The 14258-nt window shown below is 42.5% G+C and overlaps 1 protein-coding gene across 1 annotated transcript in view; it reads right to left on the bottom strand.

Annotated features, from left to right (window-relative positions):
- Window positions 1-352: 352 nt before the first annotated feature.
- The window catches only part of LOC136104073 (potassium voltage-gated channel subfamily A member 6), a 30312-nt gene continuing 16406 nt past the window's right edge, over window positions 353-14258 (bottom strand). The window contains exon 3 of the mRNA XM_065842718.2: window positions 353-2873. The gene's annotated coding sequence lies outside the window, so the exon portion shown is untranslated. The remainder of the gene's footprint in view (window positions 2874-14258) is intronic.

The following is a 14258-nucleotide window of genomic DNA, read 5'->3' on the forward strand; positions in this document are numbered from 1 at the left end:
GCAGGTGTGATGAGACACACACCTCCTTCACCAGCACTGTACTGGTCTCTAGACATGACATCACTTCAGTTTGGTGTAAGCTTGAGCAGCTTGAGTGCTCTGTCACAGAACAGAGGGACCACCCCTGCAGGACTAGGAGGAGGACATGCCAAGTTACCGTCACATCTTTCCCTGTGGCAGGTGCACTACTGCAGTAATCATCTCTGAAGAGGAAAACATGCACTTCTTCGAGTGGCTGTCAACAGTCCTAAGAAAGCTGCATAGCTGTATTTATTCCACATCAAAATTTCACATGAACATGATAAAATCCAAGAGTGCAAACAGTCTTTTTGACATAAAAAACACACCAGGCTTTAAAAAATTCTGATTTTATTTGTATGTCTAATCTATTTAACAGTGGATCACACTGGCGGGAACAATCACAAATATCTAGTTACACAGTTTCATCAGGTTCTGGCCTGTGCAATGTTGGGTTTGAGCCAAGCACATATCATGGCATCACCAATAAGGACAATGATTGCTGTTCAGAGCTCAGTCAAGTCCCCTCTCCTTGGTCAAATTTCAAGCCAAACAACCTCTTGTCCCATTGCATATGGGAGTCTCTACAAAGAACTTGTATTCTCAAAGTCTGAATCCAGCAGACAGGCTGAAGCACATGCTCCATCTAAAAATTCTGTTTGCTTCACATACTTTATTTGAAAGGCTACAGGTTTTCAGTGCAACAAACAAACAAAAAATGCCTACTATCCACAATTTCTCAGAAATGTTGGACCAGACTTATATAAATCAGCCTAGCTCCAATAAAGGAGCTTGAATTCCTTATCTCATCACATGATCTGACCTGCAAATCCCAGCTGTCTTCCTTGAAATAACGCAAGGTTTCACAGCAAGAGCAAAGCAACCCTGTAACTAACATCCCTGTTCTTTGTGCTGGCACACGGTACAGTCTAAAGCCTCTGGCCTGTGCACCATGTATCTGGAGGGTACCCATAGATTCTGCAGAATATTCACACCTTTCTAAGGGCAGCCTGCACTTAGCTTGACTCTGAAGACAACTGCTGTTGCCAGAAGGGTCCATGGCAGCTCTGGCTACCCATAGTCAGCCTCATGGCCTTGCCACACAGAGGAGGATAGACAATGACTCAGAAAAGTCTCACACTCCAAGCTGGCCTGCACTAAGATGTAGCATAGGTCTCTGTATTGCTTGTGTCCAAACAATATGAATGTGGAGAGAATGTTACTTCCTAAGAACTGTGTACTCACATCCACACTCAGAACTACTGAGCAGTCCTGCTCCAAAAGCACCTTTGGATCTGGCACCTCAGGGTTTCTTTAAGCCCAGTCCTATAAGCCTGTTTGAGTCACAGGTAGTCAGGAAGTCACAGCTCATCAGAGGATCAGACCCTCAGCCAACAGCCACGAGGAGGTATTATGGTCCCAGCCTGTTGCAGGTGCTGAGAGCTGCCAAATTAAAATGAGCTGCCTTCTACGCCTTTTCTCTCACACATTAATCATGAGGACCACCAGGCAGCCTAAAAATCTCTCCTGAAAATGTAGAGGGTGTTATTGATAAAAAAGTCCTAGGGCAGCTGGATGCCCAGCATCCAAGTACCTTCTAAAAATCCCAGTTGTCATGCTCATTCTTTACTCCACTCTTCCTCTCAGTCTCTCCCCTCCCAGAACCAATTCTTTATAGCCACCCTCCCATGCTTCTATGCAGAGAGCTGGCAACACACATAGGGTGGATCCACCTCTGGTCATGGACATTTGGTGGCATGACTGACCTTTGCTGCTGCCAAAGGCAGAGGATTCCAGGCCAGAGCATCCCTCTCTGCCCTTCACTTTTCAGTGCTAATTGAATTTTCTATCAGTTTCAGCATAGCACTACATGGACTTGTGAAGCTGGAAAAGCAACAGAGGTTTTTTAATCACAATAGTGCAATGGGAGAAGGCTTCAGAGCATTTTCTGGGAACACTGCATACAGTTATATTACATTTTCAGTACTGTCTGGCTATTGTGCCTTCTAAATCACATGAAAGACTACAAACAACACTATTTCAGTGAAACTGCCTACAGCCACTGAAAATAAGTCACTACCTCATTTAGAGCAGGCAATGGACGCACATATTCACAACAAGAATTGACTTTATGTACACTAAAGCAAGACATTTCATAGGTAAATGGGAAATACCTCTAGTTCGGGCCCATGCCTCTGATACCAGATATTATACATTAACAGGATGATTACTACTTGTACAGTTACATGAAAAGTCTACCATTTACAAAAACACAGTTTTAAATAGGACAGTAATCCAAGGCCAAAAGACAGGCAGACAAATGGACAAACTTTGGCCACTTGCTTGATTTCCTGGAGAAACCTATTTGCTCTTCTAAGTGCTGACCTTATGCATCTACCAGAACTATGTCATCCCCTTGAAAAAGGTTTAAAATAGGTTTCAACAATGGAGTCCTTTGGAGGTGTCCTGTGTCAATGTTCATCTTCTCACAGGACTTCGTGCTTGTCTGGGGCTTTTGATGAACAGCTCATAAATTGCTGCTATTTAGCCACTGGCAACTGGATCCTGCTTTATTTAGTTTTCCCAGAAATGAGACACATCTGAATGTTGTATGAGATTCTCCCTGCTTCCTCCCTCCAACCCCTATTCACATCTAGTTTCAGTTTCCTGGAACTGTGCTAACCCCTTTAAAAACAACAGCAACAAAAAACTGCAAAACAAGGAAATCAGTTTCCTGTCCATAAATGTTGGATTCCCTGTACACAGGGAAACTTCACCAACTTTACAGTAAGAAGATACAACCACCTCTTTTGCAGCACCCTGTCATGACAGTCTTGCAGCATCCAAAATCCAGCCTATCAAGAAAAAAAAAAAAAAGAAAAAAAAATAAGTGTTATGTGTTAAAAAAATGCCCAAGACAAATGTGTAATTTTGCATGGATCACAGTTAAGACATGTCAACCTAAGGTTTCATTTCTAAATGAGAATTTTTAAAGGGACTGAATTTGAGATAACCTCTCAATAAAGCTGCAGCTGTCTACATTGTAAAGCGATACATTTCTTTGCTTACCTTGACATCTAGTGGGATTCAATTTATGGGGGATTTTTTCCTTACAGGTGCTGGGAGTAAATACATCACTTCTTGCATGAGATGAAATATGCATATTAGAAGGTTGCAAAGTTTGGTAGGATGCATTGAAATGCTGTGCTGATCCAAGGACAGAGACCTCAACGTCTGACCTTTACTGTAACTGGGGCTTTGTTAATTCCCATAGTCATTTTCTTGGTGACTAATTTAAAGTTATTTTAAGAAAAATCTATATTAATAATTTGTCTTATAAGCCTCTTCCTTCATACCAGATTCAGAAAAGTCTACGAAAGCAAGAGGGTTGTTTTTTTTTTTAATCAGATCTGAAACAATTTATTGAGTCAACTAAGAGAAAATGTGTTTGGCCTGCAAGGACTTTTCTTCATTTAGAGACTCCTTCACAGTCACACTTTGATGCAGTCCATTCGAGCTGCATCTTGGACCATCTGTGCTAGTGACATGTGAAACCTAAACGGCTACTTGTAAGTTATTAAAAATATCTGCAGTCCTCCACAATAAAGAGAAAGAGAAAACAGAAATGACTGCAATAAATGTGGCACTTGGAACATTCTGAATTGGACAAAATCTGTTATAGTCTGAAAAGTCATGTAACAGTTTTTCATAATGCAAGTAATACTTACATTTCTTTTCTCTCTGCATGTTAACAGTGCAAAGCCACAATTCCACCAGTTTAACATGGCCCTAAATGTTACCTGTTGCATTTTTCTTTACACAGGATGGCTTACATGTTGCTATGATACATGGTTAGGATGTGATATTAAATCATTAATTCTGGGGCTCCTGAATTCCAAGCAAACAAAACTCTGAGGTCCAAACTTAATTTAATTGTGTGAGTAGTTGACAGGACTAGTCATGAGCACAAAGAAGTTAAGCATATGCCTGCCTAAATGTTATGAGTAGCTCAAGCCTTGCATTGCAAGGAATTTACACCATTTCTATTTTTACACAGTATTTTCCACCAAGACAGTTCCTGGGCCAGAAGGTTTGTTGCAACATTGTCAATGCCCACAGGAGGAGAAAGAAAGAAGTGGGAGAAACATCAGAGACAGGAGAAGCCTACAAAGTGAACAAGATTTGTCAAGAACTCCATTTAGATTCAGTAAGGCAAGAATGGCAGTGGTACCTAAAATACATAAACATAACTACGTATTTGCGTGATTAAATAAATATATATACACACATTCACACTCACATAGAAGCTACCTATATAGGCAATGACTATAGATATATATAGATACATAAAATATTACAAGTGAAAATTCATAAAATTCATTTGCCCTGCAAAAAGTTTTCTAGGAAAAAGTCAGCTCTACCAAAAAAATGTACAGCCCACTTGTTTTGAGTTCATCAAAATTGCAAGAAAACTCTGATTTGCAGGCTAAATCTGTGCTGAACTTCAAAGTAAAATTCTCTCATGGAATTTTCTTTTATGTAAGCTTTTTTCTGAATATTTCTGTGTTAGAGAGGGAAGTTTTCAATACAGGGGATTACAGCGAGTGAACAATCCAATAAAGATATGAAGGCTAGCTCATAGTTTTCCTAAACTTCGGAGCAACAATAACTGGATACTGATGATTGCTTGGAGTCTGATAAGTCAGAGACCCCATCAAAAAATTCACAGCCAGAGACAGATACCTGCAGCAGCTGAATTAAGTGAACCTATGACAAACCACTGCGTGCTCCAGCAGTGAACAATCACAGTAGTGTTTGTTGATCTGATTCTTCTCTTAGTTTTATACTGGTGTAACTGATGTGGAGCCCCTCCAAAGTCAGTAGAGATGTTCCAGTGGAATAGAGGATGAGTTTACGTATTCAATATTTGATATCTAGGATCTCCTTTTATTCATTGTGTACATTAATGATCCAACAAATGCTTTGAAATTGTAAAATATACTTCCTTATAGTTTGCTTCACCGATCTACAGGAAGAAAATCCATGCTGCTTCATCATTTGTAAATCTATTTAGTAAGGCTCCTTAGCAGCAAACAAGACTCCTCTTGCACTGCAAGTAGTTCATGGTTTAGGTATGTAGTGTCATCTGCCTGTCCAAGTGAGGATTAGGCAAAATATAAAATCAGTACCAATAGAAATGGTCCTAGTAAATAAAATGATGCATGACATAATCATTCAACGTTGAAAATATTGTGAAAATCCCAAAGAATATGGCCACAGAACAGCAAAATTGTCATTTTGAATCTATAAAAAAAAGCAAGGGATTAGCTAGTATAATACAGCAGTGAAGGACTGATATGAAACCAGGAGTCAGATCCAAGACTATAATGGTATTTGAAAGTACCATTTAAGTAATGATTACTATCAGTCACACAAAGAAGGTAATAGGATGAGAAGAATGCAGAGGGACCAAAGAGAACTTTTCTATGCCTATAATTTTATGAATGCAAAAGTAATAAAGTATCTAAAAGGAACGGACATGAAGTGAGGAAACTGTTGAAGCATAAGATAAATGAAACATTAAGTACTCCTTGTCAGCCTATGATTTACTCACTACTCAGTTGTGGCTTACTTACTTTTAAATACTATTTTAATATGAAGTACAAAACTGAAGCAAGAATTTCTAAAGTGGCCAGTGACGTTGGATGCTCAGCTTGACACTACAAAGGACTGAATTTCAGAAAGCAGAAGTCAGGTCTTGGACAGAAACCCAGAAACAAAACCTGCTACATCGCTGCCATTTTTTTAAAGGTGGGCCTCAAATATGTGTAGAGGGATGCAAAGGATTTGTTTTGGGAACCCATCTCTCTATCCCTTCTTGCCCTTAATTTTGAGAGTCTGATTCACAGTAAATAGTTCACAGTAAATAGCTCCTAAATCCTTAGTAAGGCTTTCTGAAACCAATGACATGAAAAAATGGACTATGCTCTGGAATGAGATTTAAACTCACCTGTGCAATTCTTCAACCCCTTTTCAGATACCTTGTACATTTAAGATTAGAAAAGGTGCAATATTCCTCATTTAAAACAAAACAAAACCCAAAACACATAAACAAGAAAAAACAAACAAACAAAAACCCAGAAAACCTCCTGCCTCCTGCTCCCATGAAAGATCTTTGAATCCTTCCCAATGATAATGGATGCAATCCCATTCAAATTACATGTGTAAGTAAGAAGGGGATCTACGCACAGGAACAACTATGGGCAAGTTAAGGGAAAATAATTTAAGGCCTAGAGGGGCTCTGTTGTAGTTGAGAAGACAGGATAGGAAAAATATGGGGAAAGTTACTTCCAGTGGATGTAACTCCACTTAAGTAAATTTTACTCACTTCTGTTATAATAGACACAAATGTGGCAGCCAGGCTATTATACTGTGCAAGGATAAGGAAGAGGTGATTAAACAGACCATATCCAATATATTGATAGTGCCCATCTCAAAACAGACCAACAGAATTGTAAAGCGAGAAACTAATTTTCCAGAGAGAGAATAAAGCTACGAATGCCTTCCAGTGTCCTGCTACAGCAAAGGAAAACAGAGGCAATGGGCATATAAAATCAGCTGACATTACAGTTCAAGTGGAAAGATGCAGCACTGCTCAACTGAGTGAATCAAAATATCCAGGGTAATTCCCAATACTCCATCATCCTTCCTCAAATTAAATCTCCAGTTTAACCCCACAGAATGCAGGTCATTTGCAGCCTCCACTTGTCTCCTTGGGAGCCATCTGGGACTCCATTGAAAACTCTCAACTTTCTAGTAAATGTTCTGTTTAATTCTGGAATTGACAGTTAAAAGGATATTATTGATTTAATGTCCTTTATGACATTGTGCAAACACTATATCGACTTGCTCCAGGAAATGTCTTATATGGCCAAGTCCCATTTCCACTCCCTTCTATGTGACTAAATCCAATGTAGCAAGGCTAACTGCTTGTCCTCAGCTGCCACCGAACTCTGGAGACACACAAACCATAGAAGACCCTGAATTTTTCCACATACCTATGGCAAATGACAGTGCCATTCAGGTGGTTCTGTGTTTCAGGCCTCCCCAGCACGTACCACTAGCCCACACCTCAACTACATGTATTGCTTAAAACCTTAAGCAAGAGGTCCAGCCGTGAGTATGCTGACAGGCCATACTCCACACCCAGCATGCTGACCACTGCTACTTTCTCTCCCATCACACCAGAAGGGCAAGGGCCAGTGAAGGTTAGTTGCTTGCTTTTATAAAACAGCTCAGGGGCGAGGGCACTCATCCAAGATACCAGACACCTTGTTTCTGTGCTCTCCTCTACTGCAGCTGCCTCCAAAGACAGTTCCAAAGCTCCAGACATTAGCAATTTGGCCACCGGGTGTTCCCAGAGCTGCCTGTTTACATGGTCTTTGCAAGGTGTTATGATTTCAAGATCCACTGGCAGAATGACAAAAGAAGGCAGCTCTGCCAAGTTGCTGGTGGAAAAACTCACTTGGGAAAAAAAAAAAAGGAGCAAAGAGCAGGAGATTTCATTCCCTGCTCCAAGGAGTGCTCTGGAGCCTTACTTTCTCTTCTGCATCATTAAATCTATGTTCCCCGAAGCTTCAGCAACAAGTAGAACATCCTGCTGCATCCCTAAACAAGCCTTCTCTATTGCCTGGTGGCCAAGGGGCTCTCCTAGCAGTGTGGGTCCTGCTCACTGCACAAAAAAAGGTGTTCTCTCTTTTATGTCTTGAAAGAATCACAGAATTGCACAGAATCACAGAATGGTTGGGGTTGGAACGGACCTCTGGAGATCATCTAGTCCAACCCCCCTGCTAAAGGAGGTTCACCTAGAGCAAAGGGCACAGAAATGTGCCCAGGCGGGTCTTGAATGTCTCCAGAGAAGGAGACTCCAGAACCTCTCTGGGCAGCCAGTCCATGTTCAGCTTAAACATAGATATAGATAGATAAAGACAGAGAAAGAGATAGAGATACAGATTATATAGATAGGTATAGGTGTAGATGTAGATGTAGATGTAGATGTAGATGTAGATGTAGATGTAGATGTAGATGTAGATGTAGATAGATTAGATATAGATATAGATATAGATATAGATATAGATATAGATATAGATATAGATATAGATATAGATATAGATATAGATAGATTAGATATAGATATAGATAGATTAGATATAGATATAGATATAGATATAGATATAGATATAGATATAGATATAGATATAGATATAGATATAGATATAGATATAGATATAGATATAGATATAGATATAGATATAGATATAGATATAGATATAGATATAGATATAGATATAGATATAGATAGCTCTATCTCTGTTATCAGGAGGTGTTTCTGCCCTGCAAGTCCTGCCTCTACACAGCTAGGGTGTAGATATTCATGAAAGTTGCAGAGGGCTCATGGCAGCACTGGTTACCTACATAGCTGTCCAGTAGCAAAGGAAACCGCTTAAATACTTTACATGCCGACACAGGCAACTCTCTACATGCAAATGGCACCTCCATGGCCAAATTCACCTCTGCTACAACCTGCCAATCCCCTTTCGCAAAACAGGTCCCACGTCAGTGTCGCCTTTTCAAATACCTCCACGGCCCACAGGATGGCACTGTGTCACCCCATAAACTCCTCACGGGCTTTTGACGGCGTTACCTGACAGCAGAGTTTATCACATCGCAGGTTTTTCCTTTGAATTTTCAGGCTTTCCAGAATTCAGCATAATTTTACAGATTCTTCCATGCTGGCACACCAGCTGATCCTCTGTGTCTTTGCTCAGAAAGATTTCCATCTGCTTTCTGTTGGCATTTTGCTTGAATAAACAACAGTAACCTAAACTCCCAAAAGAGTTACCCTAGTAGCTACACAGCAACATTCGGAACAACTGCTTCTCTTTGCTGCCGAGACATTGTATTTGGTAAGCATGAAACTAATTAATAACAAATATTGTTTACAATACACTTTATATGTTCCAAGTACTGTACAAAATCAAATTCAGTTAGCAATCTTGCTAATTGCCACATCATTTGCATTCTACTTAAGATCATTGCAAAAATTTGGAGTTTGTGCAGCCTACAGTGATCCAGCGTGGACTGGAGGGAGCTCAAGCCTTTACACACACATCCATGGACACACTTGGCACATACGATCCAGATCGGTTTTACGATCCTCTCCCATGGAGCCAAACCACAGATGTTAAAATTCGGACTGTGCATCTGATTTCAAAGCCTTCTCATCCATGTTTGAGGATTCTGTGATACAGGGTTTAGATTTTTCCCTAGATGCACAAAGCTTCCCTTCAAGAAAAATATTCTAGGACAATTGCAGAGCCAATGATTTTAAATTAAAATTCAAAAAACTATGCTTGCCCTTATTAAAAATTTTAAAAAGGATCACCAAGACAAATTATTTCAGCTTAAAGTAGCTGAGAAAGATGAAGTAACTTGAGTTTTACTCGAGTCTAACATTCCTTATCAACTTTAACTTCAGCTGCTAGCCCTTGTTAAAGCCTTATCTGTTTTATCTTCATTGCAGTTTTAAATGCTTTTGTGCAGTATAGATATACCCAGGGAACCAGCACACAAAAGCACAACAAAATATTAGAGCTCAGTCTACAGCAGAGGCAAAGGCAAAGACAAACAGTTGCTAAGGACAACAGGCTGCTGGAGACAGCAAAACAGCCACAGTCCTGCTGTCTGCTCTGCTTTTACCAGAGCCCTGGGAAGCCAGGATTGCGACTTCTGATGAGAGGTGTGGAAAGGAACTTGGGGACAAAGAAACTGCTGTCATGGTTGTGACAGTGCTAATAGTCATCTCCACTCTTTACCTCTCCATTCCTCCCAAGGGCCCCTCTGGCTCAGTTCTCCTTTCTCTCTCTCTGACGCTCTCCAAGGTTTAACTCTGGCCCCACATATGCAGCAATATTTAATTTTGCCTTGGCAGCTGAGACACATCAGGCTGACACAGTAAAACACTAATAAACTGAAAGCAACCCCATTAATTTACAGGAAAGTTGCCACATTTTGATCAAGTCACAGAGTTAAAAGAAAGAACTGTGAGGGAAGGTGTTACTTTGGTGGACTCCACATATGGAGGTGTGAATGGAGGTGGCATGGTGAAGGTCACACTCTCAGGGGATCATCAGAACAACAATCATCTGCAGACAAGGAGTGTGATCAAAACCAACAATGTAAATATAAGCAGCAAGTTCATTTACAGCTTGCTAGTCCCTAAGAAGTGGGTGATATGGGTTCAAAGGATCCTTTGCTCTTGTCACATTTTCACTGTCAAGTACTAATCCAGCTTAAACCAAGAGGCAGGATTTTCAAATGTGTTTTCTTTGGTCCTATTCTGTTTCACTAGAAAAAATTCCTGATGGCCACAGTGTGTTAAGGCTTTATCAAGCATTTTTTTAAAATGTTATCCTCTACCCATCTTCTGTGAGTGAGATTTACAGTATCTTCTGAGTGCATGGCTGATTAATTAAGTGCTTATATTCTCACTGTAGTCACCTGAAGACCCAGTAGCCAGGTTTACCAATACTGATGGAAAGTATGGAAAAGTGCAGGAGCACAGGGAAATATTAACAGACATGATGTCACTGAAGCAAGTAAATCACAGAATCACAGAATGTTAAGGATTGGAAGGGACCTTGAAAGATCATCTAGTCCAATCCCACTGCTGGAGCAGGAACACCTGGATGAGGTTACACAGGAAGGTGTCCAGGCAGGTCTTGAATGCCTCCAGAGTAGGAGACTCCACAACCTCCCTGGACAGCCTGTTCCAATGTGTGTCACCCTCGCTGTGAAGAAGTTTCTTCTCAAATTTAAGTGGAACCTCTTGTGGTCCAGTATGAACCCATTACCCCTTGTCCTACCGTTGGTTGTCACCAAGAAGAGCCTGGCTCTGTCCTCATGACACTAACCCTTTATATATTTGTAAACATTAATGAGGTCACTCCTCAGTCTCCTCTTCTCTAAGCCGAAGAGACCCAGTTCCCTCAGCCTTTCCTCATAAGGGAAATGCTCCATTCCCTTAATCATCTTTGTTGCCCTGTGCTGGACTCTCTCCAGCAGTTCCCTGTCCTTCTTGAACTGAGGGGCCCAGAACTGGACACAATATTCCAGGTGCAGTCTCACCAGGGCAGAGTAGAGGGGAAGGAGAACCTCTCTCGACCTACTAACCACCCCCCTTCTAATACACCCCAGGATGCCATTGGCCTTCTTGGCCACAAGGGCACAGTGCTGGCTTATGGTCATCCTGTTGTCCACCAGGACCCCCAGGTCCCTTTCCCCTATGCTGCTTTCTAATAGGTCATTCCCCAACTTATACTGGAACCTGGGGTTGTTCCTACCCATCTGTAAGACTCTACACTTTCCCTTGTTATATTTAATTACATTTTTCACTGCCCAACTCTCCAGCCTGTCCAGGTCTCGCTGGATGGCAGCACAGCCTTCTGGCGTGTCAGCCACTCCTCCCAGCTTGGTGTCATCAGCAAACTTGCTGATAGTACACTCTATTCCCTCATCTAAATCGTTGATGAATATATTGAATAATACAGGTCCCAGTAATGACCCTTGAGGCACTCCACTAGATACTGGCCTCCAACTAGACTCCGCTCCATTGACCACAACTCTCTGGCTTCTTTCCTTCAGCCAGTTCGCAGTCCACCTCGTCCAGACCGCACTCCCTCAGTTTAGCTGTAAGGATGCTATGGGAGACTGTGTCAAGTGCTTTACTGAAGTCAAGGTCGACCACATCCACTGCTCTGCCATCATCCATCCATCTTGTTATGTCCTCATAAAAGTCAACAGGGTTGGTCAAGCACGACTTCCCCTTGGTGAAGCCATGTTGACTGCCCCTAATGATCCTCTTATCCCTGGTATGCCTTGAGATGGCACCAAGGATAAGTCGTTCCATCACCTTCCCAGGGATGGAGGTGAGGCTGATCGGTCTATAGTTACTCGGGTCCTCTTTCTTGCCCTTTTTGAAGGCTGGAGTGACATTTGCTTTCCTCCAGTCCTCAGGCACCTCTCCCATTTCCCAAGACTTGGTAAAGATGATGAAGAGTGGCCCAGCAATGACCTCAGTCAGCTCCCTCAGCACCCATGGGTGCATCCCATCTGGATCCATGGATTTATGGATGTCCAGATTGCTTAATTGCTCCCTAACCCAGTCCTCATCAACCAAAGCAAACTCCTCCATTTTCCTGACTTCCTCTGGGGCCTCAGTGGTACGGGGCTCCTCAGGACAGCCTCTGGCAGAATAGACAGAAATAAAGAAGGCGTTCAGTAACTACATCTTCTCTGTATCTTCTGTCACCAGGGCACCCTCCTCGTTCATCAGTGGGCCTACATTGCCTGTGGTGTTAGTTTATTATGCCATGTATTGGAAGAAGCTCTTCCTGTTGTCCTTGACCCCTCTCGCCAGGTTTAATTCTAAGGAGGCCTTAGCTTTCCTAGTTGCCTCCCTGTAACCTCCGACAACAGCCTTATATTCTCCCCAAGTGGCCAGCCTCTCCTTTCATGATCTATAAACTCTCCTCTTCCACTTGAGCTTGATCAGCAGATCCCTTTTTAACCACACAGGTCTCCTGGCTCCCTTCCTTGATTTCCTACGTGTTGGAATGCTCTGATCTTGTGCCTGGTAGAAACAGTCCCTGAACACTAACCAACTATCTTGTGGCCCTTTACCTTCAAGCAGCCTTGCCCATGGGATTTCCCCTAGCAATTGTTTGAAAAGGCCAAAGTTTGCCCTGCTCAAGTCCAGGATTGCAATTCTGCTTGCTATTCTGTTCTTGCCACACAAGATCCTGAACTCCATCATTTCATGGTCACTGCAACCAAGGCAGCCCTCGACCTTTACCACTTCAACCAGACCCTCCTTGTTAGTGAGGATGAGGTCCAGCAGTGCACCTCTTCTAGTTGGCTCCTCCACCATCTGCATCAGAAAGTTATCGCCAAGGCACTAGAGAAGCCTCCTAGACTGTGGCTGGCCGGCCGAGTAGTCCTTCCAGCAAACATCAGGGAAGTTAAAATCCCCCACCACAACCAGGGCCTGTGATGATTGCAAGGCTGCTCCCAGCTGCCTGCAGAAGGCCTCATCAACTTCCTCACCCTGATCTGGTGGCCTATAAGAGACACTCACAATAGTATCACCCTTGCCAGCCTGCCCCTTAATTTTCACCCATAGACTCTCAACTTGCCCCTCATCCATGCCTGGACAATACTCAATACATTGTAGTTGCTCCCTCACATAAAGAGCAACTCCACCACCATGCCTGGGTGGCCTCTTTACTGAAAAGGACATAGCCATCCATGACCACATTCCAGTCATGTGTGCTGTCCCACCATGTCTCTGTAATTGCCACCAGGTCATAATCTCCTGCCCAAATACAGGTTTCTAACTCCTTCTGCTTACTCCTCATGCTGCACACATTGGTGTACAGGCATTTCAGAGAGCAAGCTGAGCACACCGATTTCACCCTAGGGATATGGAAGGCCTCCCAGCCTTTATGAACTCCAGAGTGATGCCCTACTGATGCAAGCCCAGCTACAACCCCATCCACCTTCGAGTCTAGTTTAAAGCTCTCCAAATGAGCCCTGCTAATTCCTGTCCCAGCATCCTTTTGCCCCTGTGAGATAAACCTTTCCCACATATTGCTGTTTGGACTGGTGTCTTGTAAAACCAGCCGTTATCAAAGAACCCAAAGCCCTGCCTGTAGTACCAGTCTTGTAGTCAATTGTTTACAGACTGAATTTTCCTATTCCATCCCATATCATCATCCAAAACTGGAAGGAGGGAAGAGAAAATCACTTGAGCCCCAGACTCTTTAACCATCCATCCCAAGGCCTTGAAATCTTTTTTCATTCCCGTCAGACTGCGGGATGCAGCTTCCTCCGCATCTGTCTGGAAGATCAGCAGTGGGTAGTAGTCCACGGGTGCACCAGACTGGGGAACGTCCTGGCGATGTCCCTGATCCGGGCTCCAGGGAGACTGCACACTTCCCTATGATGAGGGTCAACTCTGCATTTTGGGCCCTCTGTCCTTCTCAGAAAGGAATTGCCTACTACAATTACCCTTCTTTCTTTCTAATCTGAGACGATCTTGAGGTGTGTAGTCAAATAACGTCATATCCCATTTATCCTGTTTCCAGCCGTGAAAATAAAGATGTCCTTTATGGAAGTTACAA

This window comes from Patagioenas fasciata, chromosome 1 (assembly GCF_037038585.1).
Source record: "Patagioenas fasciata isolate bPatFas1 chromosome 1, bPatFas1.hap1, whole genome shotgun sequence".
Lineage (NCBI taxonomy): Eukaryota > Metazoa > Chordata > Aves > Columbiformes > Columbidae > Patagioenas > Patagioenas fasciata.